General features: G+C 38.1%; 1 long non-coding RNA gene across 5 annotated transcripts in view; it reads left to right on the top strand.

The window, feature by feature from the left end:
• Positions 1-12,961, top strand: part of LOC129736893 (uncharacterized) — a 344,917-nt gene that overhangs the window by 42,638 nt on the left and 289,318 nt on the right. For all 5 annotated transcript variants that reach the window (XR_008734049.1, XR_008734046.1, XR_008734047.1 and 2 more), the window contains exon 2: positions 12,149-12,295. This is a non-coding gene — a long non-coding RNA (uncharacterized LOC129736893). The remainder of the gene's footprint in view (positions 1-12,148; positions 12,296-12,961) is intronic.

Below are 12,961 nucleotides of genomic sequence, written 5' to 3'. Positions count from 1 at the left end.
GAGGACGTTGCCCTGCTTCAGGTTTCAGATGCAACTTTTTCCAACTGGACACAGTGAGAACCTATGAGTCCTGTTCTCTAGCTTTAAAGCAGAATAATTTTCAAAGTTTAAGCACAATTGAGATGATCAGCATGTATTTAATATCAGAAAATATGAACGACCCAAAATAGCCAATAGTTTCAGGGAAGGAATTGATCTATTTCTACTGTCTCTCCTTATCAGTCTTCCAGGAAGACTGATAAAAGTCTGGGAGGACTTCCTCTGTGGCCTGGGCCTGAACAATATAAAGGTGATTTGTATTATCTGTTCCTCATTCCCTTTCAGGTTCTGCTTTGTGTGCTTTGTTAAAACATTAAGGATACTTCAACATTGCAGAAATCACTTTATTTTTACAAAATACATTTCTGCTGTATTCTTCTGAAGGATTTTGTTGGAATGCATTCATTTACATGAGAATGTTGAGGTTAATTTCTGTCTTGGGAAGTCAAACCATAGATCCATGCTGCTGCTAAATGGTCTCAATCTTCTGGACTCAACAAGTCTGTCTGTTAAGGGTTTATACTGGTCCACCTGCTTCTGCATTTATCTGAAGGATCACTGTTGCCACAATCAACTGCAGTAGGAAAACAGGTGGGTACAGATACAGAGGCTCTAACAAAATTTAACCCCTGGTCAGAACACCGCGTGCCTGTGGAGTAATATGTTAACAATTATTCAACAAAATGTTTTTCAGGGCTTTGAAATATCTTGGCAGATCAACTATTCTCAAGTTGTTTCTTAGCCACTGTTAGTCAGTAAAGGACATAAATTTAAGGTGATCTGATCATAGTATTTTCCTTGACAATGTGCTGGCAGGAAAAGGAGTTGTAGAACATGACATGACAAGACACCGAGGTGTCTTGTTTGGTGCCAAGATCTGTGGCAGAATTGAGCTAGATTAATCAAGCTGTCTCCTATGTGACCACATCATTCTTTGGACTTGGGCAGTTTCTGAGCTGGCCTTTAGAAATCACCTTCACAAAACTCCCAGGTCATCTTCAGGTACAGAAGTTCACTGGCTGCCCGCTGTAGAAGAATGCTGATCAACACCCCTTCCAAAAGTCTGGATTTTCAGTGGCATTGACAATGGTTTGTTTATTTGTGAAATAATCATGTTTACAGGCTCTGAGAAATGTTTTCTTCCATCATACCTTTGTGGCATTCTAGTGAGCTCAGAGGGGGTTTGCCTCGCACCAATTTGTTCTTTTTCCATGTGTACACTTTTTTTTACATTTTTTTCTCTCTTTACAAGCTTGGGAGTGTGAAGGCACTGTGAATAATTAGCACTTGGTGGCAGGCCCAAGCAGCTTAAAGATACATAAATTGAGATTACTTCTGATCTTTTGTAGATCTGAATTCCAGAAAAACAAGTTGGTTGTTGGTGGGTTTTTTTGGTTATGCTACCAGTGCAGGGTGCTGGCATCATCGGACAGAGGCTTTGGTTCAGAAAAACAGGTTGATGGTGTTCTTGCTGATTTGTATCTTATGCTCATAGATACAAGTTTAGTCAAACTGATACAGAGTTGTTTCTTCCCAGCCTGGTGTCTGGGTTCAGGCCAATACTACTGATCTTCCTTAGTTCTGTGACACAAGACCTTCTTGCTTAGCTATGTTGCTTATTCACCATGTTACCAGATGATACTCTCCTTCCGGCTTCTGGGAGCAGATGATAAGTCTGCTGATTATTCCTACACTGAGAGCTTGACTGGGGGGACTTTTAACACATCCTACCAAGATACTACTACTAATTTGAATTAAGCAAATGGCCTTTGTAACTCACAAGAATGTCCACCACTGATAAAAATTGATTACTTTTTATAAATAGTGCCCCGAACAGCTGAAGCTCAGATTCCTTTTTCACCATCAAGTGAAAAATTTTCCTTCTTTAGTAGTTTGAACGGGAGCTGAGAAACCCTGTTCTGCCACTTTGGTAGATACAGAGCTTTTCCCTGCTCTGTGCTCTCCTGAAGTTGGGCAAATGATACATGTTTCTCTTATAAAGTGTTTTCAGCTCTATTGGTGTAAGAGGCTGCATTGAGAATTTGATGAAATTTTTAATTTCTCAATATACCTCTCGGATAAGTTATGTTAAATAATAGGTGATTGGAACTGAGATTCGTTGTCAGTTTTGAGTGGAAATTTCCAATAATATTTTGTACAGGAAATGGAAAAATTCTTATTGATACTGATTGATCTAATGAAATGGTCAACTATGCTATTACATTAGGAAGATTATAAACATCATAATTTGGTACTGAGGAAGGTGTGTTTAGGGCTGTGCCACTTGACATGAAGCACAAAGTAATTGTTAGAACTTCAGTAACCACTAGTAACTCACATCACCTCAGGTATGAAGTCTGCTGTGAAGCTGAGGTCAGAGTTTAGGACTTGTGATAATCAGAGTCCTTTCATATTAGTGCCTGTGTTAAGGTTCCAGTAGATTTATTTAGGAGCCCTCAGGGGTAGAGAGTGGTTCTAAGCAAATTAAAATGCACTAATCACTTGTCATTGCTGTTCAGCAGCTGAAAAGATCACATATGCTGTGTGTGCTGTCAGTATACTTGAGGATGTCATGATATGTCCCAAATGAGGGAAAGTTGTCCAGGAGTCTTATAAGGATTTACTGTTAAGATGTAATCAACGATTAACTCAGTGCCCTATACTGTCACTGAAATTTGAGGGAAATTTAATAGCAGAGAACTGAACACCTTTATAATGATGGTGTAAAGTTCTCTGTGTCTACAAACTTACCTAAACATGACCATGTCTTTCCTACTAGTTCTGTTGCCATGTTTCACTTTTTTATTTTGATTTAAGTATGCCTTTTTTTTGCTAGCATTTTCTAGGATCCCTAAATCTGTGTTGTAATTTAGAAAATATTTTTCAGTCTAGGCATTGTTGAACATACATAGTGAGTTGTCTTGAAATAGTGAACCTTTGAACTTTATTTTTGTTGAATGGTTGTAGATAATAACATATCAAGGATACTTCTGACTTGCAGATATTGAGATGCGGATTATTCCACACCGATAGTTTGAAATTTCCAAAGACATAAAGTATGCTTATTTATAAAGATTTGAGAGTATTTAAGGGACTTCAGACTAAAAATCAGCCTTCTATTAATTTAGCTGCAACCATTGATCTTATCAAAGCTGAGAATTTGAAAGATGTTGATGGTTGGAGTGAAGAAATTGGCTTCCTGAGGGAACAAGTAATCTGTTGCTCATTTTATCACCGAATTCAAACACTATAAATTCTAAATAATGTGAGTGTTCCTACTGCTGTATCTTTCATCAGGCTGTTTATGTTGGAACCCCAAAAAGATATGAGAAATATAATACAATCCCTTTGTTGAACTGGAGAAAGAGCATATGTACCTTCATGGATTGGGGGTGAATTGAAGATCTGAGGAACTCTCCTGTTCTGCTTTGTTGTTCTCTTTTGCTGTCACAAATGATGTGTGTTTTTCTGTGTTTTCAAATGTGTACTTGATCAGCAAGAATCTGGTCCTTTGAGACATTTGGAGACTGGGCTAAAGAATGGGCTTTTCTAAGGCATCCATTGTAAATAACTTGCACTTTGATCTTGGGTATTTTAACTGATAATATATCAATTACATTAGAGCTACACATGGCTTAAAGAAAATAAACCAGGGGTTCTTTTGAGACCCTTCACAGCCAGTATGCATCTTTGAAATAATGCCCATTGCTGTAAAGGCAGGATGCCTCTGGGTAGTTTAAAGTACTGGTTTTCATCCCCTGTGAAAGCCTTCCTGCTCCACGGTCTTTGGATAAAATCTGCCCATAAATATCCATGAAACCTCTCTTGGATTAAATTTCTCCTTTTAAGCATTTTTGTTTGGTCTGTCACCTGCAGGAAGACCAGAATATAAATAGTACAGGTGGTAACTCATTTGTTTTTCTTCTCACTTGGCTTAACAAATGTGGGTTGGCTTGTACTTGCATTTTTATGCTATTAGTTCTTTACCTTCCAAACCAGTGGCTCTCATCCAGATTTCCACTTAATGAGCTTCATTCTGGCCTTTCCTATCATTTCTCCAAATATGACCTTTTTTTTAATTTGGCACTTCAAAACTTTTTACTGTGTAAGTTTCACATAATTACAAAGTCTATTTCATGGCATATGTGTAACTTCAATGGCAGAAAATAAATCTTTAACTAGGATTTGAAATGTACTTTATATTTGACCGATATGGAATCTAAAAAGTTTTAAGCATTTTCCATCTTGAAAATATAGCTATTGGTGGAACATTTCCTGCTTATCTGTAGTCATTTGTAACTAAGTTTGAAAAACAATTAGGTCTGAAATGTCTCTGAACTGACAAAATATCCTTCTCTTGAACTCGGTGCCATTTCACTGATCTGTGTACTTTGCCTCCTCTTGAAAAACATTTTTTCCCCCCGTTGATATCTGTGTAGACAATCTTATTTTGTCAGGTATTGCCTGATGGAAGCTCACAAGGAAGGAATTGGAGATATGTGGAATTGAAACGGGATTCCAAGATTTGCAATTAAGTACTGGCAGAAAGACCAAATGTAACCCCATTTTTCTAGTGGGGATTTTGGAATTCATGTTCTAAACTTGGCAGTGACTGTTTAAGTTAAAAGCTGTAACATTTTATTATTTTGAAAAATTGTCTGAGAAAACTTGGACATAATACCATTAGGGGGTTGTCAAGTGAATAATCAAATTACTGCATTCCTCAGTTGAATGTAGCTTTTTGCCTGTAGTCATAGTTCTGTGAACTAGCTCAAGAGATACTTTATGCTCCTCTGCTAAAAGTTTTTTATTTGTAAACATTTATTGGTTAATAAAACCTTTCACATCTTGAAAGACTGATAAGTGTCAGTAGAATGTAAAAGACCCTGACTTTCTGTTCTTTCTAAATGACAGTTGTTTTTCTTGCAGAAGGCTTATGTCTTTTTTTCTTATTTAATACAATATTCCATTAATTCGTTGTACTACACAACATTGAACTGCCTTAAATGCATGTGGTTTTAATCTTAAAAAAATTAAGCAAGCAAACGAACGAAACTGCAATATCAAAGAAGACAGGAAAATAAGAAAAAGGCTTTCTTCATCCCTGTTAGTGTGGCTTCTGTTGTATGCTGCTTTTGATCATATGTTTTGTGTTGCCAAAAATAGTCTCTCTCAATCTGAAGACAAAGAACAATAATGAAGCACAAGACTTTTTGTTTTATTTTACTATTATAGGAAGGAAATGGAGGGGGAGGGAAATGAAATACTCTACATTCTGTTAGTTCTTTTAAGTACCATTTTTCTTCCATGTAATTGCTATGGACAGCCATATGAAAATGACTGTATTGTGTTTATACTCTCCTTAAAAATGTCATTCTCTTCTCTTGTTGTTCATTTGTTATTTTTTTTTTTTTTTAAAAGATCATTTGGCTTCTTAAAAGTGTGAGCATTTGATATTCATTATTTCTTCCATTTACTTCTGGGATAAATTAGACAAATAGCAGTAGTTCAAGAAAGATTGAAACTGCTTGTAATCAGGACAAACAAATGTGTGTAGTAAAGGAGCATTGCCAGCTCTAGCTTTTTTATATGATCTGGTGTCTCCTGCATTTCACACACACACCCACCCCTTCCCGTGTATTTCATTTATGTTTTGTGGCAATGGCCTGGGTTTCTTCTGTTAATTAATAACATTTGAGTAATGGTATCTTTGTTCACAGGGACTCTTAGCGAAGGACACTGGCAAAAGCAGAGCCTACACAATTTTTCCCAGCCACCTTCCCAAATGAAAAAGAAAACCAACAAAAAGAAATTCCCAAAACCTTTGATTGGTTTTAATAAGCAATTTAATTGAACGTGTGTGTCTCAGACAATTTTTTTGTGCCTAAACAACTAACTCTCTAGAAATTAAGGCACAGAATTAACGAATGAGCTTTTCTTGTAGAGCTGGACCTCAATAAATAGGGCTATGTACCAAACTACATCACAGATCCTTTTCCAGGTTTGTGTGGTGTTTATATCTTTATTTTTATTTTCTCTCCTCATTTAACTTTCATCTTGGACTCATCCTTTTCCAAGTGTAATTGTGGCCTCCCCTCTTGAACTTTGAGTTCTTTAACTTCTTTGGGTTTTATATTTAGGCTATGTCTTCCATGATGAGGATTTCATTCTCCTCTGCTAGCTTTTGTTAGGAAGAAGCAGTACAGTTACCCGACTGTAGCTCTGTTTCGTTGATTGAGGTTAGTCTTTGTACAGGACCTGTCTCAAGTGTAATTCAACAGATAATTAAATACAAAACGAGAAAATACCTATGCACTCCTAAATTGCTGTGTTTGGTTCTGGATTTGGGTATTTCAAGACTCTGCATCTGGTAGAGCCTTGTTATTTGAGGGAGAATCCTGGTGCTTTCTCTGGGATTTTTCTGCTGAAATGACAGAACTGGATCTTTTGTCTTGACTGTGTTTTCTTTTGCACTTAGTTTTCAGGAGTTTGTTGTTGATCAGGCCTCTTAATTTGTCTTTTTTTGTTGTCTCTGTTCTTGTCCACAGGGAATAAAAATAAATGTCATTGTCCATTCTGGACCTCAGGGTCAGCTACCAGAGCACTAGACTTATTACTGCCCCAAGAGAAGTGTTTATCTTTCATACAGAGTGAAGAATTACATCCCACCCCCACACACCCTGGACCTTTTCAGAATTAAGAGTTTCATATTATCTTAGAGTAGGCAGGATGGAGTACAAGCTTATGTCCTTTTTGGGGGAAGTCAGAACCTGGATGGTTTGCTGGGTTTTGTGTGGTGATTCTTGGGGTTTTTTGTTGGTTTGTTGTTTTTTTTTCCTAAGAGAAGAGCTGAAGTTTTGAACCCCACTTCTTTGATCAGCAGATGTGATATTAGTGTTTTTGTTTTGGTATTTTTTTCTTCTGATGTTTAAATGGAGATGAAATGACATATCCCATCTTTTTTCTGTGGTGTTATTCTGCAAAAATTATAGAAAATAAGAGGTAATAATTCCTTTTCTAAGCTGGTAGGTAATATTTGCAGTCTGTCCAGCAGATTAAAATGACCTTTAGGGATAGATGGAAATTCCACCCTAAATTTTGTGTGCAATTCATAGTCCTGATTTAACATCATGTTTTAAGACTTGATACGGCATTATGGCTGCCAACTTCTCTCTTTGGCATTTAAATTTTTGAATGATAGGCAGCTGGAACTCTGAAGTGATGACAGAGCAAGTACACATAGTTCTAACTTTCTGCTGTAGAGACGTGATCTTCCCATAATGATGGATGAAGGCTGCTCAGAGATTGACAGATGCTCTCAGTTGAGTCCAAGGTGATAAATAAATAATCCCTGACAGGATGTTGGCGCTTGTTGATATTTTGTAATCCTTTCTTTATCTGTGTTTTGAGTAGAAACTTGCAGACCTTCCTTCTAAATGTTTTCAACTGGAGTTCTTGTGGAGGAAATGTAAAGAGTTGGCTTGGTGATAGCCTCTTTTTGGGAGGTATCATTGTTGTGTTTTCTGTGCCTTCAGAAGCCCAAGTCCCTCCCTGCCTGTCCTTCTCCAGGACTGCAATCATCCTTGTGAGCACTCAAAGAGGTGAAAGAGTTGGCTCCCTCTTGTGAGGTGCATTCACTTTTGGAGTAATTTTTTGTGTGTTTGGGATGGAGGTAGAATGTTCTGCTCTCAGACTCTCTTTTGGAAAAGTCTTAGTGTTCTGGGGAGAGGAACTGGAAGAGAAGACTGAAGATGAATCTAAAATCTGTTATTTGTGCCTTTGGGTTCTCTGCTTCCTTGCTTGTACTTGTGGCATTTGGCTACGATTTTTTTTTGGAAGATTGCAGGGTGATCTGCATTATGTCTTGGAAGAACTGCAAAATGGGATATACTTTTAGCGGTGGGTTTTGGGGTTTTATTTTTACTGAATGAGCAGTTGTTTGTTTTTTTTATTGTTTTTTTTATTTTTGTCCCTGAAGGGTTTTAAAGGTGTTGTTTCATTTTTTTCTTAACAAAATAAACAAAAAAACCTCAACAAACAAAAAATTGTGCTGTGGTATTTTTTGTTCTCTATTGTCCTTGTGACCCACTCTTTATATTGCAGAATTATCCTACGTTTAGCCAAGAAAAGAAGGGAAAGGAACTCTAGGAAGAGAACATGGATTCAGTTGACTCACTGTGTATCTGGATGTGCATAGAGCTGAGCAAGTTGGCTCAACAAAGGTGCATAGAAGCTTCTAAAACTGGGATGTGATCCTGATGGGAGATGTAAAATTACTATTTGTGAGATTTACAGTTTTTTTCCCCACTACTGCCATTAACAGAGGCTAGTCTGCCATGACTATTGCCTCTTTCTTGCAGCTCCTTTAACTTAAACGGCTGGGCAAAACAGTCGAGTGGATTAGGAGAACTGTAGTGGCAGGAGTTAAGAACAGCTTTGTTGATGCACTGGTTTGTCAATAGAAGGTGACAGCGTGCCAGTTATACCTTTCTTCTTGATGCAGTGGATTACTATTACAGCTTTCCTTAGAATGACATCTTCCTTTATTAAGGTAAAGCTTGATCCCATTGCAATGCAAATGTCTAAGCCTGGAGGAGAACTGGAAAGAAAGTAATTCTCACCTAAAGAGGCTGCCCAACCTTGGGAGTTAGCTGAACTTAGATGTGGTTCTGTCTGTCACCAGGAGATCAGAAGCAAAATGAAATATGAGCTTATACAGTATTTTTTCAACTACTGGCTAGCAAGATGTGAAAGAAAAAGAAAGGGGTGGGGGGAAGGGAAGCAGCTTTTTTCCTCTGGGAGGAATACACAGAAATCTTGGTCAGTAGTCATCCCTAGTCTTACAGACTCTGCTTGCACTGTTCTTGTGTGTGCTCTCTGGAGAAGCTGTATGTAAATCTATTAACAATTAATAATCATAAAGTAATGTTTTTTGAGGTTCTGTGTGTCTCTGACTCTCTCTGAAGAAGTGAAATCCTGTTTTGTGCTTAGGCAAAGTTAGGTAGGATTCAAAGAAATAAGAGACTTAGATCACAACATATTTTTTTCCATCAGTGTTTCCCAACACCTTTTCAGTTTAGCTTTTCTACTGAGCATCATTAAGTCCTTTGGATGATGATTAAATACCATCCCATTTAATCATTCTTTCAGAGATCAAATGGCAGTATATAAGTACTGATATAACATACCATGCAGAGCTTGTGATGCACCAGGGTAAGTGATGGGATGTGTGCTTTAATAAAGGCTTCTTTGTCCTGCAGTCTTGTCAGCTAATGCTTCTAGGTGGCAGGGTTTGTAAGAGTCCCACAGAGGGGCAGGTGCTTGAGCAGACAACAAGCCTAAGGGCAAAATCAGGAAGATGCTGTACTTATTCATGGTCTGTTTCTTAAAGGACACAATTTGCTTTCACAGCAAAATTCATTACAGATGCATCTATACCTTGCTGCACCAGGTTTAGGTCTCCAGATTTCATATTAAATATGGTTATCAGCTCAATACCCAAGGAAATAAACATTTCTCTGCATGTCAGTACCATCTCTTCATCATAATTCTGTACCTAATCACAAAGCATAAGTGATCCTCTGCCCATCTGAAGAAAAAGCACGTAGCCTGATTTCTGCTTGTTGAGTCTGCTTGCAGAGCTTGTCAAAATATCAAATACAGTATTGAAGTTAATATAAATCAGATGCTGCTTTATAACAATTGATCAGTATGTTGTAAAAAACCCACAAAAACAACAACCAACAACCCAAACCACCAACAACCCAAACCACCACCATCCCAAAAAGAAAGCCAAACCCAAAAACTTGCCACCTGCTATGCTGTCACCCTTGTGACTAGAGTTCTCACATCTTAAGAAGTAACCTGCCATGCACATCAACATGAATCAAAATATAATTATTGAATGTGTAAGCACAGCAGCAGTTGCTGTATAGGCAAAAGTAAAATAGAAGGAACAACTGAAAGCAGCTCTTCCCAGTGCCTACAGTGCACTTACTGTATGTGTGGAAATCAATAACTGTGTGTTACCTCTGCATTTTTGTATACATATATAAAATCTGTACAGTAGCAACTTAGTTTCTCAGCTTCAAAAGCCTTCTGTTTTCTCACCTGTGAGGAGCAGCTGTAGCTTGGCAGCTCAGCTGCTAACATGTTCTGTTACATGTTGTGCTGCGCTTGAGCTGTGGCTGGTGTGAAGGTCAGATGGTGCCTGAAAACCCCATTCCATGGTTAAAGTGCTGGGTGAATTTGTGCTTGCCACAGCTTGTTACTGTTCTTCTGATTTTTCATGTGAATAGTAGCTATGCCAAAAGATAGCCTTTATCATGCTCTTGGTGCTGCTTTCCTGAATTTTCAAAACCTATGCATCTAGGCAGTTAAGCCGGCATTGCATAGTTAGCATCAGAGGCACTTGGATGCCATGTACATGAATAGTTAGCCAGACAGCAAGCATGCCTCGAAACCCCTAAAGCAGGAGGTGAGTGACCCAGAAGTGGTTTTCACTAGCTTATGTCAATCAATTTGCAGCTCTCTGTTGCTCTTCTTCTTCAGCGCTGTTGTTCTTGCACTGAATTATAAGGCTGTTTTTCCCTTTATTGTCATTTTAAATACTTCAGCTTTTGATTTGATTTAATCAGACCCGTCCGCTTACTGACAAAACTACACCAAATTCCCAGTGGAGCGCCATGTACAGGCATGTTAAATCCGTAGTTCATTTAGCTCTAACATGCATAATCATCAGTATGTTAAAGTTTGTGTTATCATCATGTATTCATGTCACTTCTGTTGTCCCCCACTATATTCCCTTTTTTGTCATTTTTCTTTCCTGCTACAGCCGGTCCTACCAGGGGTCACATCACTTGAAGTATGGGAAATAAATGCAATTTTTCTCAGAAAGTTGTCTCTTCACAGAAATTTTAGTAGCCTTATAATCTAAACTGATGTAAGTTTAGTCCTTGATAATTTCCAATTTGATTGTTGAACACTTACTTGTTTGCGAAATGGTCCAGTCCACCTCTCTGTAGTTGTTGCATTCTTTTTAACTGAAGAGGAGATATTTACATATAAGTATACCAGCCACCTATCCATGTGGGTTGTTATAAAATATGCATAAAAATTAAAGTGGGAATAACACCTAATAAAAATGAAATAGTCTAATCCAGATTTGACAACACGGATGCTGTTGAGTAAGTTTAAGTTCAGTCTCAAATTACTTGAGAATTGGTATGGCATTGGGATTCTAGTTCTTGTTTTGCATAGCGAGCATTAGCTGTGTATGAATAAGTAACATGGCTCTGCTCCAGTGTTGGTGCCTTGCACCAGGTTGAAAGAAAAAGAGTAGAAATACTAGTTTTGTCAATTGATTTCACCAGTGAAAGCTGTGTATCAGTCTTTGCTGAGCAGTGGGATGGCTACCCTTGTTCTACCTTCAATTGGTCAGTTACATTGTTATTTTCCTTTGGGCATCATTTGAGTACTTAATTTATCTCTGGGACTGCCCCGAAATATTTCTATAGCAGAAAAATCATTTGCTGGATAGCTTTTTATGGGAGCGTTTTCATTATTGCTCTCAAATGACTTGCCTATAGGCTTTTTATGTCCTTTTGGGAAAGTCCCAGGGACCAAAGGGGAGTACTCTGGGGGTGGGACTGACTTCCTTACTGCTGCCTTTGCCTGGGGAGAAGGTCTGTAGGAGAAGCTTAATCTTTTAAAGAAAATTCCCAAGTGACTGAGGCTGCAGCCCCCTCTCTGTTACTCCAGTAACTAAATTTGTAATGTCACATTATCCAAAAATACAAAGAGTGTAGAGTTCTTGAACTGGCTACCAATTTTCTATCTGTGACTTCAAATCATAGATCTTACACTTATTGGGCATGTTCATTTACCAAATCAAAAGAAATTACTGAATGCATGAGCATTAAGTGGTACCTTGGAGCAAAGAAAATTCTACTCTCTTGGGAGAATTGGAGAGGAGAGAGCTGAAAGCCATTCCTGCAACCAGCACAGACACCTGTGTCCTTACTGCATTTAAATAAATGCATCTATATTTAGTCGTTAACATCTTGGTTACTGTGCAGCCCTTACTTTAAAAGGCTTTCTGCTCTGTCAGGTAGCAGAACCAACTGCACATCGTTCTGAGCTGTCTGAAGTATTGTCTGGGCTCAAAATCAAGGTGCTAAAGGTTGCAGCAGACAACAGTGTGAATGCTGTGCATCTGGAATGCAGCTTCTGCTGCTGAGAATGTTGACATCACCAGGTAAGTGTTTTGGCCATTTTCTAGATCATTAACAGATCAGTAAATAACAGCAAAGTGATAATTAAATTTTTTATAATGCCTAATAGAAGAGGGATGTTTTGAGTGAAAACGAACTTCTTAAAGAGACTCTAGGGTACCAAGGGGGTTATTCTTTTGCATTACAAGACTGTACAGACCTAAGGCCAACAGGAGTCTGAGGACACGGGGAAAACTTTTATTTTATATAATATATAAAATATATAATAGAAATATATATTTTATATATTATAAATAAAAAATAGATTATAACAGAAATTATAAATGTGGAGGAGTCCTTTTACCCTACTGCAAGGATTTCTCTGAAATTGTCCTTGAAAGATCTTGCTGTTTGAGATACAACCCACAAATTCTTGTTTTCTCTGTGAGGCAGAAAATGTGAATTCTGTGTTGCCTGTGGAGTAGACCTATGAAGCATGGTGGAGATCTGGGGAAGAAAGGGTTATGTGTGGAGACATGGATCTGCTGCTGTTCTACTCTCTTTGTATTTTTTTTTCTCCCTGGGACCAACCAACATTTGTAGCAAGGACTTGCCTCTAGCTGTTCCCCTGTATTGAAGCCACTGCTGCCTGCTCTCTTAGCTGTCTCACTTGCACACCTTTGTCCCTGTTTCTTCCCCGTGCTTATTTG

This window comes from Falco cherrug, chromosome 9 (genome assembly GCF_023634085.1).
Source record: "Falco cherrug isolate bFalChe1 chromosome 9, bFalChe1.pri, whole genome shotgun sequence".
Taxonomy (NCBI): Eukaryota; Metazoa; Chordata; class Aves; order Falconiformes; family Falconidae; genus Falco; species Falco cherrug.
The sequence above is the reverse complement of the archived record's forward strand: the minus strand, read 5'-3'. Positions and strand labels throughout refer to the sequence as shown.